Raw genomic sequence first — 15,141 nt, 5'->3', positions numbered from 1 at the left:
CAAAATATCTCATGTACCCCATAAATATATATATATCTATAATGTACCCATAAAAATTAAAAATTAAGAAAATATTGCCATCTTTTGCTTATAGGTATATGCTGCATATTTAAGAGATTTATAGCAACAATCACTTCAAACAGAATTTACATAAACACCATAGATAATTCTAGCAGTATATTTTCATGAAGATCTTTGGGTAATTATTTTTCAGCATTTTCCCATATGGCAAGGTGAAGCCTATTATTTTTCTAAGTACTTATGTTGCTGTAAATAACCACCAGTGTGGAAGGTGCCTCAATTTCCTGCAGTGTCACAGCAAAAACACTTTTATTTAGAAATAGTCTCAGTATATTTCCTTTGTAAGTCAGCTGTTTCCTTCCAAGTAAAAATTGCTTTGATCAAAAGAGCTGTCATTTGTCTCTGAAACAATTTCTGTAAGTTTTGTTTTGGTCTTAGCCTTCTCTGGAATTTAAGAGAGAAATGGGAAGACGATTTTGGATTAACACCTGTCTGAGAAATTCCAAAATTAGAAATGGCCATCTGGTTTGCATGTTTTGCAAAATAGGGTTTTACCATTCCAAAGAGATTTTTAGACTCTTCTAAAAACTGCTGCACCATCAATATTTTACTATCAAGCCTGTAATCCCAGCACTTTGGGAGGCCGAGGCGGGTGGATCACGAGGTCAAGAGATCGAGACCATACTGGTCAACATGGTGAAACCCCGTCTCTACTAAAAATACAAAAAAAATTAGCTGGGCACGGTGGCGCGTGCCTGTAATCCCAGCTACTCAGGAGGCTGAGGCAGGAGAATTGCCCGAACCCAGGAGGCGGAGGTTGCGGTGATCCGAGATTGCACCATTGCACTCCAGCCTGGGTAACAAGAGCGAAACTCCGTCTCAAAAAAAAAAAAGAGGCTAGTTAGATAGGTGTTGGTGATGTTCATTCTAAGAAGGAATGCTGCAATAACAACCTCTCTCTGTTCTCTGAGACACTTAGATGGGCAATTTAAGGCCCTGTTTCTTTGCTTGGATCCACATAACCTGACGGCCTATCTTAGATTTCACTGTTTAATTATTTTATGTCAAGCTCAAAGAATTAAACCTTGGTAGCTCTTAAGATACCTGAATTTGACCGAGGTCATCCCAGTGTTGAGGGCCCTTTAGATTTTTGACTAGCTCTCCTGCCCCTTATGATCACTTTGATATACATTTCCTAGATAAATTCCGGACATTCTGCATTTTAGAAGTTCTCAGTTGGTCATTCACCAGCTCTTATCAGTGCCTCACAGGTCTAGGTTTAACTGGACTTTTACTAGAGTTGGTACTTAATATTCAGAGAGCATATTTTCTAGAATGTTAAGGCCACTGTCAAAGAAATGAAACTAAAACTATAATTACCTATAGAATTGGATGCTGGGGAAGGTAAAATGCAGTGAATGTTAATTGTTAACAAGCATTTTAGAAAGCCGTGTAACATTAGGCTGGGCACAGTGGTTCACACCTATAATCCCAGCACTTTGGGAGGCCAAGGTGGGAGGATTTCTTTAGCCCAGGAGTTCAAGGCCAGCCTGGTAAACATGGCAAAACCCTGTTTCTACAAAAAATACAAAAATTAACTGGGAGTGGTGGTGTGTACCTATAGTCCCAGGTACTTGGGAGGCTGAGGTGGAAGGATCACCTGAGGTCCTGGGAGGTCAAGGCTACAGTGGCTGTGATTATGCCACTACATTCAAGCCTGGGTAACAGTGAGATCCTGTCTCAAAGAAGAAGGAAAAAGAAAGCAGTGTAACATTATGTTTCATAAATCTTTTAAAACTGCAATGCATACCCTTCGACCTAAGAATTTTACTTACTGAATATCTCTCTTGAGGAAATAATCAAAAACTCAGGCACACTCCAAGTGACATCAGCAAGATGGTCGACTAGAAGCCCCTAGTGCATATCACCCTCACAAAGAACCAAAACAATGGCTAAACCACATTTTAGTGAAAATAACTGAAGGAGAGTACTGGAGTACATTGGAGAAATAAAAGAAACAGATGAGCACAGGAACTTGGGAGGGCCACATAGAGAATGGAAGGAAACACCGGCCTTCACCACCCCATCCCCCAATCAGGATCAGCTGGAAACCAGGGGAAATTTCTCCCTACAGTGAGGAGTTAAGCAAGAGGATCTTAGCAACCCCTGTCAACACCTTGGCCAACCACACACCTCACCACTAGGGTCCCCTGCAGTTTTCACTGACACTAAGGCCAGCTGAGAGAGCTGCCTGGAGTCCACAGAGCTGTGGTCTCCCCAAAGACAAAGAAGAAGTGGACACTGTGCTCCACTTCTTGTGGGCCTCTTGGCTACTGCACTATGCCATCTTGGAACTGGTACTATGGCTGGAGTGTGTCTTTCTCCCTGGGTGAGTAGCCGTAGCTCCCCTTCATCCCTGAGGCTAAGCCACTGCTGAACTACCCCAGCCCAGTGGCCAGATATCCTCAAGCCAAGCTGTAAGTAGCTTTTACACCCTTCCCTGTGGGGACAAGGAGAGGTAGAGCTACTCCACTTACCCCTTACCCTGTCCCTTGGGCTCGATCTGAAGTGGTAACCTGTCTTTCGGGAAAACAGTACCTAGGTTTCTCAAGCCTCCCCAGTGCCTAAGTTGAAACAGCACTCTGCATCCCAGAAAACAATGCTTTGGCTGCCCAGAGTGGTCACACACCTCAGTACCTAAGCTGAAGTGGCACCCCAACACTGTAGTACCAAGATATATATAAAGCAAATCTTATTTGATCTAAAGAGATCGACTCCAATACAGTAAGAGTTGAGGGTTTCAGCACTCCACACTCAGCATTTTGATAGATCATCTAGACAGAAAATTGATGACAGAAATGAATATAAAGTACATTTTAGGCCAAGTGCAATAGCTTGTGCCTGTAATCCCAACACTTTGGGTAGCCAAGATGGGAGGATATTTGAACCCAGGAGTTTGAGGTCAGCCTGGGCAACATAGGGTGACCCCAGTCTATACAGCACGTTGAGGAAAAAAATAGCCAGGCATGGTGGCACATGTCTGTGGTTGCAGCTACTCGGGAAACTGAGGTGGGAGGTCGAGCCCAGGAGGTCAGGGCTGCAGTGAGCCATGATTGTGCCAGTGCACTCCAGCCTGGGTGGCAGAATGAGGCCTTGTCTCTAAATTAGACAGGCTCATAATTCCGGCACTTTGGGAAGTCAGCGCGGAAAGATCACTTGAAGCCAAGAGTTTGAGACCAGCCTCGGCAATAAAACAAGACCTCATCTCCACAAAAACAATAAATAAAAATTAGCAAAATATGGTGGTTCACACCTATACTTCCAGCTACTCAGGAGGCTGAGGCAAGAGAATCCCTTGAGCCCAGGAGTTTAAGGCTGCGGTGAGCTAAGTTCATACTGCCACATTCTATTCCAGATGACAGGGCGATATGTTTTGTGATACGGTTTTAATGTTTGTCCCCTCCAAATCTCATGTTGAAATGTAATCCCAAGTATTGGAGGTGGGGCCTAGTGGGAGGTGTTTGGATCATGGCAGGGGAACTCTCATGAATGGCTTAGCACCATCTCCTTGGTGATAAGTGAGTTCTCACTCTGAGTTCATGTGATCTGGTTGTTTAAAAGTGTGTAGCACTTCCTCCATTGCTCTCTTCACCATGTGACAGGCTGGCTCCCTGTCACCTTCTACAATAACTGTAAGTTTCCAGAGGCCCTCATCAGAAGCTGAGCAGATGTTGGCACCATGCTTCTTGTATACCCTGCAGCAGTACCATGAGCCAATTAAACCTTTTTTTTTTTTTTGAGACGGTGTCTGCTCACTTCAACCTCCACCTCCCAACAAAGGAATTCAAGGAATTCTTCTGCCTCAGCATCCCAAGTAGCTGGGACTTGACACCATGCCAGGATGGTTTTTGTATTTTTAGTAGAGACAAGGTTTTGCCATGTTGGCCAGGCTGGTCTCAAACTCTTGACCTCAAGCAATCCACCTGCTTTGGACTCCCAAAGTGTAAACCCCTTTTTAAATAAATTATCTAGCCTCAGGTATTCCTTTATAATGACACAAAACAAACTAAGACACCTTGTCTCTTAAAAAAAGGGGGACTTCTGATGTTGTACAAACATGGAAATTAAACAACATGCTCCTGAGTGACCAATGGGTCAATGAAGAAATGAAAAAAAAATTTAATTGAAATGAGAATAGAAACACAGTATAACAAAACCTGTGGGAGACAGCAGATTAAGACAGAAGTTTATAGCAATAAACACCTACATCCAAAAAGTAGAAAGAGTTTAAAGAAATGAATTAACAGTGCATCTTAAGAAACTAGAAAAGCAGGAGTAAACCAAACCCAAAATTATAAATTAAGAAATAAAAAAGATCGACCAAAAAAAAAAATCAACAAAATGAAAAATTAGTTTTTCAAAAAGACAAAATTGGTAAACCATTAGCTGGACTAACCAAGAAAAAAGAGAAAAGACCCAAATAAATAAAGTAGAAATGAAAAGGAAATATAATAACTAATAACACAGAAGTACAAAGTATAATTAGAGACTTTGTATCATGAACAACTGTACATCAACAAATTAGAAAACTAGAGGAAATGGATCAATTTTTGGACACATACATTCTACCAAGATTGAACCAAGAAGAAACAGGAACCCCGAACAGATCAGTTACAAGTAATGAGATTGAATCTATGAATCTGTAATAAAATGTTTCCTTTCAGAAAAAGGCCCAGGACCCAATGGCTCCACTATAGAATTCTACCAAACATTTAAAGAACTAATACCGATTCTCAAACTCTTCTAGAAAACTGAAAAGGAGGGCATTCTTCCAACTCATTCTATAATGCTAGTGTTACCTCAATACCAAAACCAGACAAGGACACCAGAAAAAAAGAAAACTGTAGGCCAATACATCTTGATGAACATAGATGTAAAAATCCTCAACAAAATAGTAGCAAACTGAATCCAACAGCACATTGAAAAAATCATTTACCATGATCAAATAGGATTTATTCAAGGGATACAAAGATAGCTCAATGTACACAAATCAATAAATGTGATACATCACATTAGCAAAACCAAGAACAAAAACCATATGATCATTTTAATAAATACCAAAAATTATTCAATAAAATTAAATGTCTTTTTGTGACTCAACAAATTGGATATAGAAGGTAAATACCACACCATGATAAAGGCCACATATGGCAAACCCACAGCCAACATGATACTGAACAAGGAAAAGCTGAAAGCTATTTCTCTAAGATCTGGAACAAGACCAGGATGCCCACTTTCACCACTTTTATTCCACATAGTACTGGAAGTCCTAGCTAGAGCAATTAAGCAAAGAAAGAAAGATAAAGAAAAGAAAGAAAGAAAAAGAGAAAGAAAGGGCATTCCAGTTAGAAAGGAGGGAATTACATTGTCCCTGTTTGCAAATGACAAGATCTTATATATAGAAAACCCTAAAAGCTCTACCAAAAAACTTAGAACTAATCAATGAATTCAGTGAAGTTGCAGAATACAAAATCAATATACAAAAATCAGTAGCATTTCTATACACCAACAAGGAACAGCAGAAAAGGAAATTGAGAAAGCAATCCCTTTTACAATAGCTACAATGAACAAATGAAATACCTAAGAATAAATTTAAGGAGGTAAAAGATCTCAAACTATAAAACACTGATGAAAGAAATTGAAGAGGACACACACAAAAATGGAAAGACAGCCAGGCGCAGTGGCTCATGCCTGTAATCTCCTCTTTGGGAGGCTGAGGCAGGCAGATTGCTTGAGCTTAGAAGTTCAAGACAAGCCTGGCAACATGGCAAAACCCTTTCTTGACCAAAAATACAAAATAATTAGCCAGACATGGTGGCACAGACCTGTAGTTTCAGCTACGTGAGAGGCTGAGGTGGTGGGATTGCTTGAGCCCAGGAGAGAGGCAGCAGTGAGTTGAGATCACATCACTGCACTCCAGCCTGGGTGACAGAGTGATACCCTGTCTCAATTAAAAAAAAAAAAAAAAAAAAAGGCAAGATATCTCATGTTTGTGGATTGGAAGAATTAATGTTGTTAACATGACCATACTGCCAAAAGCAAGCTACAAATTCTGTGCAATCCCTATCAAAATACCAATGACATTATTCAATGAAATATAAAAAAGCAATCCTAAAACAATATGAAACTATAAGAGACCCTAAGTAGACAAAATAATCCTGAGAAAAAAGAACAATGCTGTAGGCATCATACTACCAGATGTCAAAATATACTACAAAGCTATAGTAACAAAAACAGCATGGTACTAGCTATAAAAACAGACCAATAGACCAATGGTACAGAACGCAGAACCTAGAAATAAACAGCTATCTGATTTTTGACAAAGGTGCCAAGAACATTTATTGGGAAAGGGACTGTCTCTTCAATAAGTAGTGCTGGAAAAACTGAATAGCCATAGGGAGAAATATGAAATTAGACCCCTGTCTCTCACCATGTTAAAAGTCAACTCAAAATGGATTAAAGATTTGAATAGAAGGCATGAAGCTATGAAACTATTAGTAAAAAGCATAGGGGAAACACTTCATGACACTGGTATGGGCAAAGATCTTATGGAGAAGACCTCAAAAGCCCAGGCAACATAGACAACAAAAATAGACAAATGGGCTTATAGCAAACTAAAACGCTTCTGCACAGCAAAGGAAAAAAAATCAACAGAGTAAAGAGACAACCTGCAGAATGAGAGAAAATATTTGCAAACTATTCATCCAACAAGGGATTAATATCTAGAATATACAAAGGACTCAACAGCAAAATAGCAACAACAAATTTCGATTTGAAAATTGGCAAATGAGCTGAATGGACATCTCAAAACATACGAATGACCAATGGGTACATGAAAAAAGTGCTTAACATCACTAATCATCAGGGAAATGCAAATAAAATCCACAATGAGATATCTAAACCCAGTTAGAATAACTATTATCAAAACGACAAAAAATAACAAATGATGGTGAGGATGTGGAGAAGGAACTCTCTTACACTATTGGTGGAAATGTAAATTAGTGTAGCCACTATGGAACTCAGTATGGAGGTTCCTCAAAACACTGCAAATAGAACTACTGTATGATCCAGCAGTTCCACTACTGCGCATATATCCCAAGGATATATCACTTTGTTGAAGAGGTATCTGCACTCTCATATTTATTGTAGCACTATTCACAATAGCCAAGGTATGGAATCAACCTAAGTGTCAATCAACAGATGAATAGATAAAGAAAATATGATATATATACATAATGGAATGCTATTTAGCCATAAAAAAAACAATGAAATTTTGTCATTCACAGCAACATGGATGTGGCTTGGGGGACATTATATTAAGTGAAATAGGCTGGGTGCAAAAAGGTAAATGCTGCATGATCTTACTCACATGTGGAAGCTTAAAAAGTTGAGCTTATAGAAGTAGAGAATAGAAGAGCGGTTACTAGAGGTAAGGAAAGGTAAGGGGAAGAGGGGGATAAACAAAGATCGTTTAACAGATAACGAAAGTACAGCTAGAGAGGAGGAGTAAATTCTAGTGTTCTATAGCAATATAGGGTGACTATAATTAACTATTTATTGTATATTTTCAAATAGTAGAAGAGAGGATTTTGAATGTTCCAAATACAAAGAAATGATCAACGTTTGAGGTGATGGGGAAGAAAAGAATAGTGGTCCATACTGGACTGTTATTTAATAAACTCTTACTGAAGTTGTTAAAAAGCTCAGGTCACTATGTATTTAATGCAGTAGGCAGCAGAGTAAAGTGCAGGCTCTGAAGCCAGGCTGCCTCCATTCAAAGCCGGGTTCTCCTACTTACGACTAGTATGGCCTTGCTTATCCTCTGTATGTTTCTCAGTTTTTTCATCTGCAAAATGACAAATAGTCCCCTACTCATAGAGCTCTTCTGAAGGGATAATAGTAGTCCCCTCCAATATCAGTTACCCCAGCAATGCTGCATAATAAATTTCCCCAAAACTTAATGACATACCATAAGCATTTATTTCTCAATCACATATCTACGGGTCAGCTAGAGTTCCACTATTCTAGGCTTGGCTTGACTTCAGGACATTTTGGTTCAGGTGGGCTATAGTGTCACTTATTTTTGTGTGTGTCAGTAGACTACTAGGGATCTGGGCTACTTACTGGAAGTATCTGAAGTAAAAGAAAGCCAAGTCCATCTGCATAGTTTTATTTTTTCTTTTTTTTTGAGGCAGGTTCTTCCTCTGTTACCCAGGCTAGACTACAGTGGCATGATCACAGCTCACTGCAGCCTTGACATTCCAGGTTCAATTAATCCTCTCACCTCAGCCTCCCAAGTAACTGGAATTACTGACGAGTACCACTGCCCAGCTAATTTTTTTTTTTTTTTTGTAGATATAGGGTCTTCCTATGTTTCTCTAGTTGGTCTCGAACTCCTGGGCTCAAGTGATCCTCTCACTTGACCTCCTAAAGTGCTGGAATTACAGGTGTGAGTCACTACACCTGACCCAATTGCATACTTTTCTTTACATGTAATGTTTGCACTTAACAAACATTGACTAAAGCAAGTCACATGGCTGAGCCCAACACCAATGAGGCAGGAAAGGTGAGGCAGTGGGAGAGAATGAGTATTTGCTGAACAGTTCAGGGGTCAGCAAACTATTTCATTAAAGAGCTAGATAGTAAATACTTTTTGCTTTGTTGGCTATATTGTCTCTGTTGCAACCAATGAACTCTGCTGTTATTGCATGAAAGCAGCCTTAGATAATAATGTATTGACAGATAGAGTGATTGTGTTCCAATAAGCTATATTTACAAAACCAAACAGCAGACTGGATTTGACTCATGGACCATAGTTTTCCAACTCTTAATTTACCACATTGGCTCATAGACTTTTTATGAGGATTAAGTATATTAATATATAGAAAATACTTTTAACAGTTCCTGTACAGAGTAGCACTAATAAATATTGGCTTTCATCCATATTATTTATCACTATCCAATATTACAGTACAGTATTCGAAATAATAAAAATATTCGACAATACAGATAGGGTTAAATAAGTTATGGCATACCTGTGCTGTAAAATGTTATATGTCCATTTAAAGACCAAAAAAAAAGTGATGTTTAAATGGGCATATAACATTTTACAGTATGGGTACAGAGGCTCACGCCTATAATCCTAGCACTTTGGGAGGCTGAGGCAGGAGGATTGCTTGAGCCCAGGATTTCAAGACCACCCTGGGCAACATAGTGACGCCCTATCTTTATTTAAGACTTTTTTTTTTTTTTTGAGGCGGAGTCTTGCTCTGTTGCCAGACTGAAGTGCAGTGGTGCGATCTTGGCTCACTGCAACCTCTGCCTCCTGGGTTCAAGCGATTCTTGTGCCTCAGCTTCCCAAGTAGCTGGAATTACAGGCATGCACCACCACACCCAGCTAATTTTTTGTATTTTTAATAGAGATGGGGTTTCACCATATTGGCCAGGATGGTCTGAATCTCCTGACCTTATGATCTACCTATCTTGTCCTCCCAAAATTTGAGACAGGGTCTTGCTCTGTTGCCTAGGCTGGAGTACAGTGGCACATCATCACTTACTGCAGCCTCAGTCTCCCCAGCTCAAGCAATCCTCCCACCTCAGCCTGCCAAGTACCTGGGACTATAGGTACAAGCCACCATGTCTGGCCAATTTTTTATTTTTTGTACAGACAGGGTCTCACTGTGTTATCCAGGCTGGTTTCAAACTCCTGGACTCAAACAATCCATCCACCTTGGCCTCCCAAAGTGCTGGGATTACAGGCATGAGCCACCCTGCCCAGCTGACACCACCATACTTTGAAAAAGCCCAGCTAGCCACATAGAGCTGTTCCAGCCACCGCAGTTGAGAAGTTGCACATGTGAATGAAGAAGCCATCTATCTGCACATCCATCCCAGACAGACCTTCGGATATCCCCAGTCTTCATCAGAAATGGATGAGAACCTTCAAGAAAGAACTGCTTAGCTGAGTCCAGTCATCCCTCAGAACCATGAGAGACAAATAGATAGTTATTTTAAGCCTCTGAATTTTCAGATGGTTTGTTACACGGCAATAGAAAATCAAAACACTTGGTATTTTTGCGTAACCTTGTCCTGCACTGGGATGTTGAAGATCCCTATGATGAGTTATTTTCACCTGCAATTGCAAATGCCAACATTCCTTTTATTTATAGATTGCTAATGGAGGTTACACCTTCCTCCCATATGCGTTGTAAGATGCTGGCTGTCTAATTGTTAATTAAAAGCCATCTGCACGCCTACTTTTTTTAATCCTGGGGATGCCTTTTCTGTTTTCTTGGCCTTGAAGCTCTTTCAACACATGCCTGGCCTGTAGCAGCAGCAGCAAGGAAAGAAATTATAGTCCTCAGCTTTTGCCAGGAGAAGTCACTTCCTCAGTGGCCAAGACCTAGAATTGCACCCACCCCAGGGCGTGTCTGTGACACTTCCGGTGTAAAACCTTTAGACTTCCTGACACAACCAACTTAGAGCCAAAGCTGTTTAAACATTCTAAGCCTAATTGTCACATCAGCACGTGGTTGAATTACATGTTTTCCAAGTCTCTTTCAAACCTTCTAAGTCTGTGATTTTCAGGAACACTTTGTATACTATATGAGATACACAGAGTGTCTCGTGCAGAGCCTGGTACAGAACATAGCTCCATATTATGTGGGTTTTTCTTTTCCTTACAGAAGCTGAAAAGTATACATTTCTAAATCTTTATATTTTTTATATATAAAAGTATAAAGATTGCTTACTGAAAACTCAGTGGAATACTCTACAGCAAATAAAATGAACAAACTGGCTATATGTATCAGCATGGTGAAATCTCATGATATAATGCTGAGAGAAAGATGCAAGTCAAAATAGAATATGCTTCTACTTAGGTAAAATTCAAGCAGTCAACATCAAACTGCATTATAGAGATACCTGATCAGTGATTAAACTACTTAGAAAAGTACATAAATAAATGGATTATCATAGTCAGGAGCATGTTAATTAACCCTTTATTGGGGAGGGGAGGACAGGGGCCAGTGAAGTTATTAGAAAATTATGGGACTTTAGTTTTTTTTTTTTTTTTTTGTCATTTTTGTTGTTTCTTTCTTGAGACAGAGTTTCATTCTTGTCGCCCAGGCTGGAGTACAATAGCACGATCTCGGCTTACTACAACCTCCGCCTCCTGGATTTAAGCAATTCTCCTGCCTCAGCCTCCTGAGTAGCTGAGATTACAGGCACGTGCCACCATGCCCAGCTAATTTTTGGCCAGGCTGGCCTCGAACTCCTGACCTCAGGTAATCCACCCACTCACCTCAGCCTCCCAAAGTGCTGGGATTACAGGTGTGAGCCACCACACCCAGCCAGAAAATTCTGTATTTTAACCCAAGTGGTAGTTATTTAAATATTTGCTTTATAATTATAATATAAGCTGTATTTATATATTTTAAATAATTATGTATTAATATTTCACAGTAAAAAATATTTTTTAAGGCATTAAGAGACTTGAAGATCTGAGAGACATATATTTTGATACGTACATTAAACACATATATACGTATAGTTTTTTTCTAATTAAAAAGGTAATAGAGGCTGGGCGCGGTGGCTCAAGCCTGTAATCCCAGCACTTTGGGAGGCCGAGGCGGGTGGATCATGAGGTCGAGAGATCGAGACCATCCTGGTCAACATGGTGAAACACCATCTCCACTAAAAATACAAAAAAAAAATTAGCTGGGCATGGTGGCACGTGCCTGTAATCCCAGCTACTCAGGAGGCTGAGGCAGAAGAAGTGCCTGAACCCGGGAGGCAGAGGTTGCGGTGAGCCTAGATCGCGCCATTGCACTCCAGCCTGGGTAACAAGAGCGAAACTCCGTCTCAAAAAAAAAAAAAAAAAAAAGTAATATAGCCAATTGCGGTGGCTCACACCTGTAATCTCAGCACTTTGGGAGACTGAGGCAGGTGAATTACCTGAGGTTGGTAGTTCAAGAACAGTCTGACCAACATGGAGAAACCCCATCTTTACTAAAAATACAAAATTAGCCAAGCGTGGTAGCACATGCCCATAATCACAGCTACTTGGGAGGCTGAGGCAGGAGAAGCACTTGAACCTGGGAGGTAGAAGTTACAGTGAACTGAGATCATGCCATTGCACTCCAACCTGGACAACAAGAGTGAAACTCCACCACAAAAAAAAAAAGTAATACATATCAGTTATAGAAAATTAAGAGAAGAAAAATAAAAATTATCTGTAATTCCACCACCTCTTGACATCTTGAGATAACAACTCTTCATGTTTTATTTCCTTGCAGTTTCTAAAGTTTTTTGGTGATTTCTCTATTTTTTTTCTGGCACCCATACCCCATGGTGATTTCTCTTTTTAAAAGCAAAATTGGGAACATATCATACATACGATTTTGAAAACTGATTTTTTTCACTTAATATATTATGAGCTATTTCTGTTACTTTGCCACTTCCTTGAAATAGTGTTTTAACACTGAGCCTAGACACAGGCTTGAGAATCATCCCATGCAGTGAATTCCTCAGTTGTTCTCGGCATTTTATTATGCTGTCAGCCTCTAAGCATAAGAAATAGGAACGAGCATTCAGAGAAAGTGTGAAAATTATCTGCTTTTCATTGAAACTTTATTTCTAGAGTTTTCATAAAATCAAAACAGAGAATATGCTCCTGCAAATAAAATCTTTAAACTTCAGATCGAAGAATAATTTGGATTCTTTCTATAAATATAAAAATTCACCGCTTAAAAAGATTAAGAATGCTGGAATTATGACCAGTAGACTCATAATGCCTTTTTTCTTTTTTTTTTTTTTTTTGAGACAGAGTCCCCATTCTCAAAATGAAGAACATTTGTTTATTATTATTTAGGGGCAAAGTGAAGGGACTTTGTTCTTTACATATTTATGAAAGATGCAGAGTATGAAAAATAGCTAGATAATAGAAGTATTTTTTTTTTTTTTTGAGACAGAGTCTAGCTCTGTTGCCAGGCTGGAATGCAATGGTGCGATCCTGGCTCACTGCAACCTCCGCTTCCCAGGTTCAAGCAATTCTCCTGCCTCAGCCTCCTGAGTAGCTGGCATTACAGGCACCTGCCACCATGCCCAGCTAATTTTATTATTTTTAGTAGAAATGGGGTTTCACTGTGTTGGCCAGGATGATCTCGGACTCCTGACCTCGTGATCCGCCCACCTTGGCCTCCCAAAGTGCTGGGATTACAAGCGTGAGCCACCATACCCAGCCAGAAGTAGTCTTAAATGGCTAAATTTTGGTGTGTTGCCTCTTTTTGCCTATTTTAAAACTTAAGTTACAAACAAGATCAAAGATTTTCAGATTTGTTTTGAAATAAGTTATCACAATGAAATCAAACTATTTTAAAAGAAGAAAAATTACTTTTTAGAGTAGAATTGGTATTTTGTGTCATCATAGGCTTAGAATAAAAGATTGGCAATCATTTAATGATAAAGAACTGCTTGTTATTTCCAGACAGATGTTACCATATTTTTAAAATTAGTAATAGTTTTTGCATTAAAGGCTAATTTAAGATAAAATACTAGTGTTGTACAAATTCGGCTCTTTCAACACCACAATTTTTGTTTTCATTTCATTGTGTAGCTGTGATACAGAGTTTCTCAAACACATTTTGGGCCTTATGATGCTTTGCCGTGAGGGGCTATACTGCACACTGTAGGATGTTTAGCAGCATCTCTAGCTGCTACCCCTCAAGATTTCCATAGCAGCCTCCAGCTGGGAAACCAAACATGTCTCCAGACCTTGCCAGGTGTCCCCTATGGAGCAAAACGAAGTCCATTTGATCACTGCTATAGCGTATTTACTAAAATTCTTATCGTGCTTTTCAGGAACAAAATAAGGACTAAAGCAACATACTATTACTAGCAAGGCACACAATCTGCAGAATAAAAAAACTGCTGGGCAGTCATTGTGAATAGTTCAGCATAAATAAAAAGGTCAGACTACGTTTCTTAATCAAAGACTACGTTATTTAGGTAATTGGTACAGAACAGACCTCTAGAAACATTTTTGTTAGTGGCACACAGGAAAATTAAATTGGTTAATAGCTACAGATGTAATGTGTGGCTATTTCTTTCTTCAATCATTATTTTTAAATGTGAGGCTGTGGGATCTGCGGATATTAAAGGATAGGAAGGTCCTTTTACTACTTGGTGTTACCCCCAAAGCACAGCAATTCTCCATGGCATGCCAGAATAAAAATATGTCTCACTCCTGTTGTCATTATGTCTGCAACAGGTGATGCCCAGTTCCCTGCTGGGAACATCATCAATCTTACTTCCTCTCCAAAATGTTTGGCATTCTTTATCATGACAAGCAGTCAGTCATCGGGCAATCCAGTTCATAGGATGTTTCTCTGTTTAAACATATGCCAGAGGAAGTAGAAAAATGTAGCTATTTGAAAAATATTTAAATGTTACCACAGAACCATTATCACACCTAAAAAAGACCAAAACAATCCTTTACTACCATCAAGTATCCTGTCATCCTTAAAATTTTCAGTTGTCTCAAATGTCATTTTTTACAGGTTTTCATTTGAATCAGGACTAAGAGAAGATACTTGTGTTGTAATTGTTTGATACATTTCTTTTTTTGAAACAGTGTCTCTCTCTGTCACCCAGGCTGGGGTGCAGTGGTGCGATCTTGGCTCACTGCAATCTCTGCCAACTGGGCTCAAGCAGTCCTCTCACCCTATCCTCCCAGATAGCTGAGATAAAGGCATGAGCCACCATGCTTGACTAATTTTTATTGTTATTTTCTGAGATGGAGCGTTGCTCTGTTGCCCAAGCTGGTATGCAGTGGCACAATCTCAGCTCACTGCAACTTCGGCCTCCCAGGTTCAAGCGATTCTCCTGCCTCAGCCTCCTGAGTAGATGGTATTACAGGTGTGTGCCACCATGCTCAGCTAATTTTTGTATCTTTAGTAGAGACAGGGTTTTACCATGTTGACCAGGCTGGTCTCAAACTCCTGACCTCAAGTGATTCATTTGCCTCAGCCTCCCAAAGTCCTGGGACTGCAGGTGTGAGCC

The 15,141-nt window shown here is 39.7% G+C and overlaps 1 protein-coding gene across 9 annotated transcripts in view; it reads left to right on the top strand.

Moving 5' to 3' along the window:
- DIPK1A (divergent protein kinase domain 1A) overlaps window positions 1-15,141 on the top strand; it is a 122,750-nt gene that overhangs the window by 73,330 nt on the left and 34,279 nt on the right. For 3 of the 9 annotated variants that reach the window (XM_078332469.1, XM_002751103.6, XM_078332468.1), the window contains one exon: window positions 11,209-11,366. The exons of 4 other annotated variants lie outside the window; for them this stretch is intronic. The gene's annotated coding sequence lies outside the window, so the exon portion shown is untranslated. Of the gene's footprint in view, window positions 1-11,187; window positions 11,367-15,141 lie in introns of all 9 variants that reach the window. 2 more of the 9 variants (XM_078332467.1, XM_078332471.1) reach the window with 1 other exon arrangement.

Source organism: Callithrix jacchus, chromosome 7, assembly GCF_049354715.1.
Source record: "Callithrix jacchus isolate 240 chromosome 7, calJac240_pri, whole genome shotgun sequence".
Taxonomy (NCBI): domain Eukaryota; kingdom Metazoa; phylum Chordata; class Mammalia; order Primates; family Cebidae; genus Callithrix; species Callithrix jacchus.
This window is presented reverse-complemented; position numbering and strand designations above follow the sequence as displayed.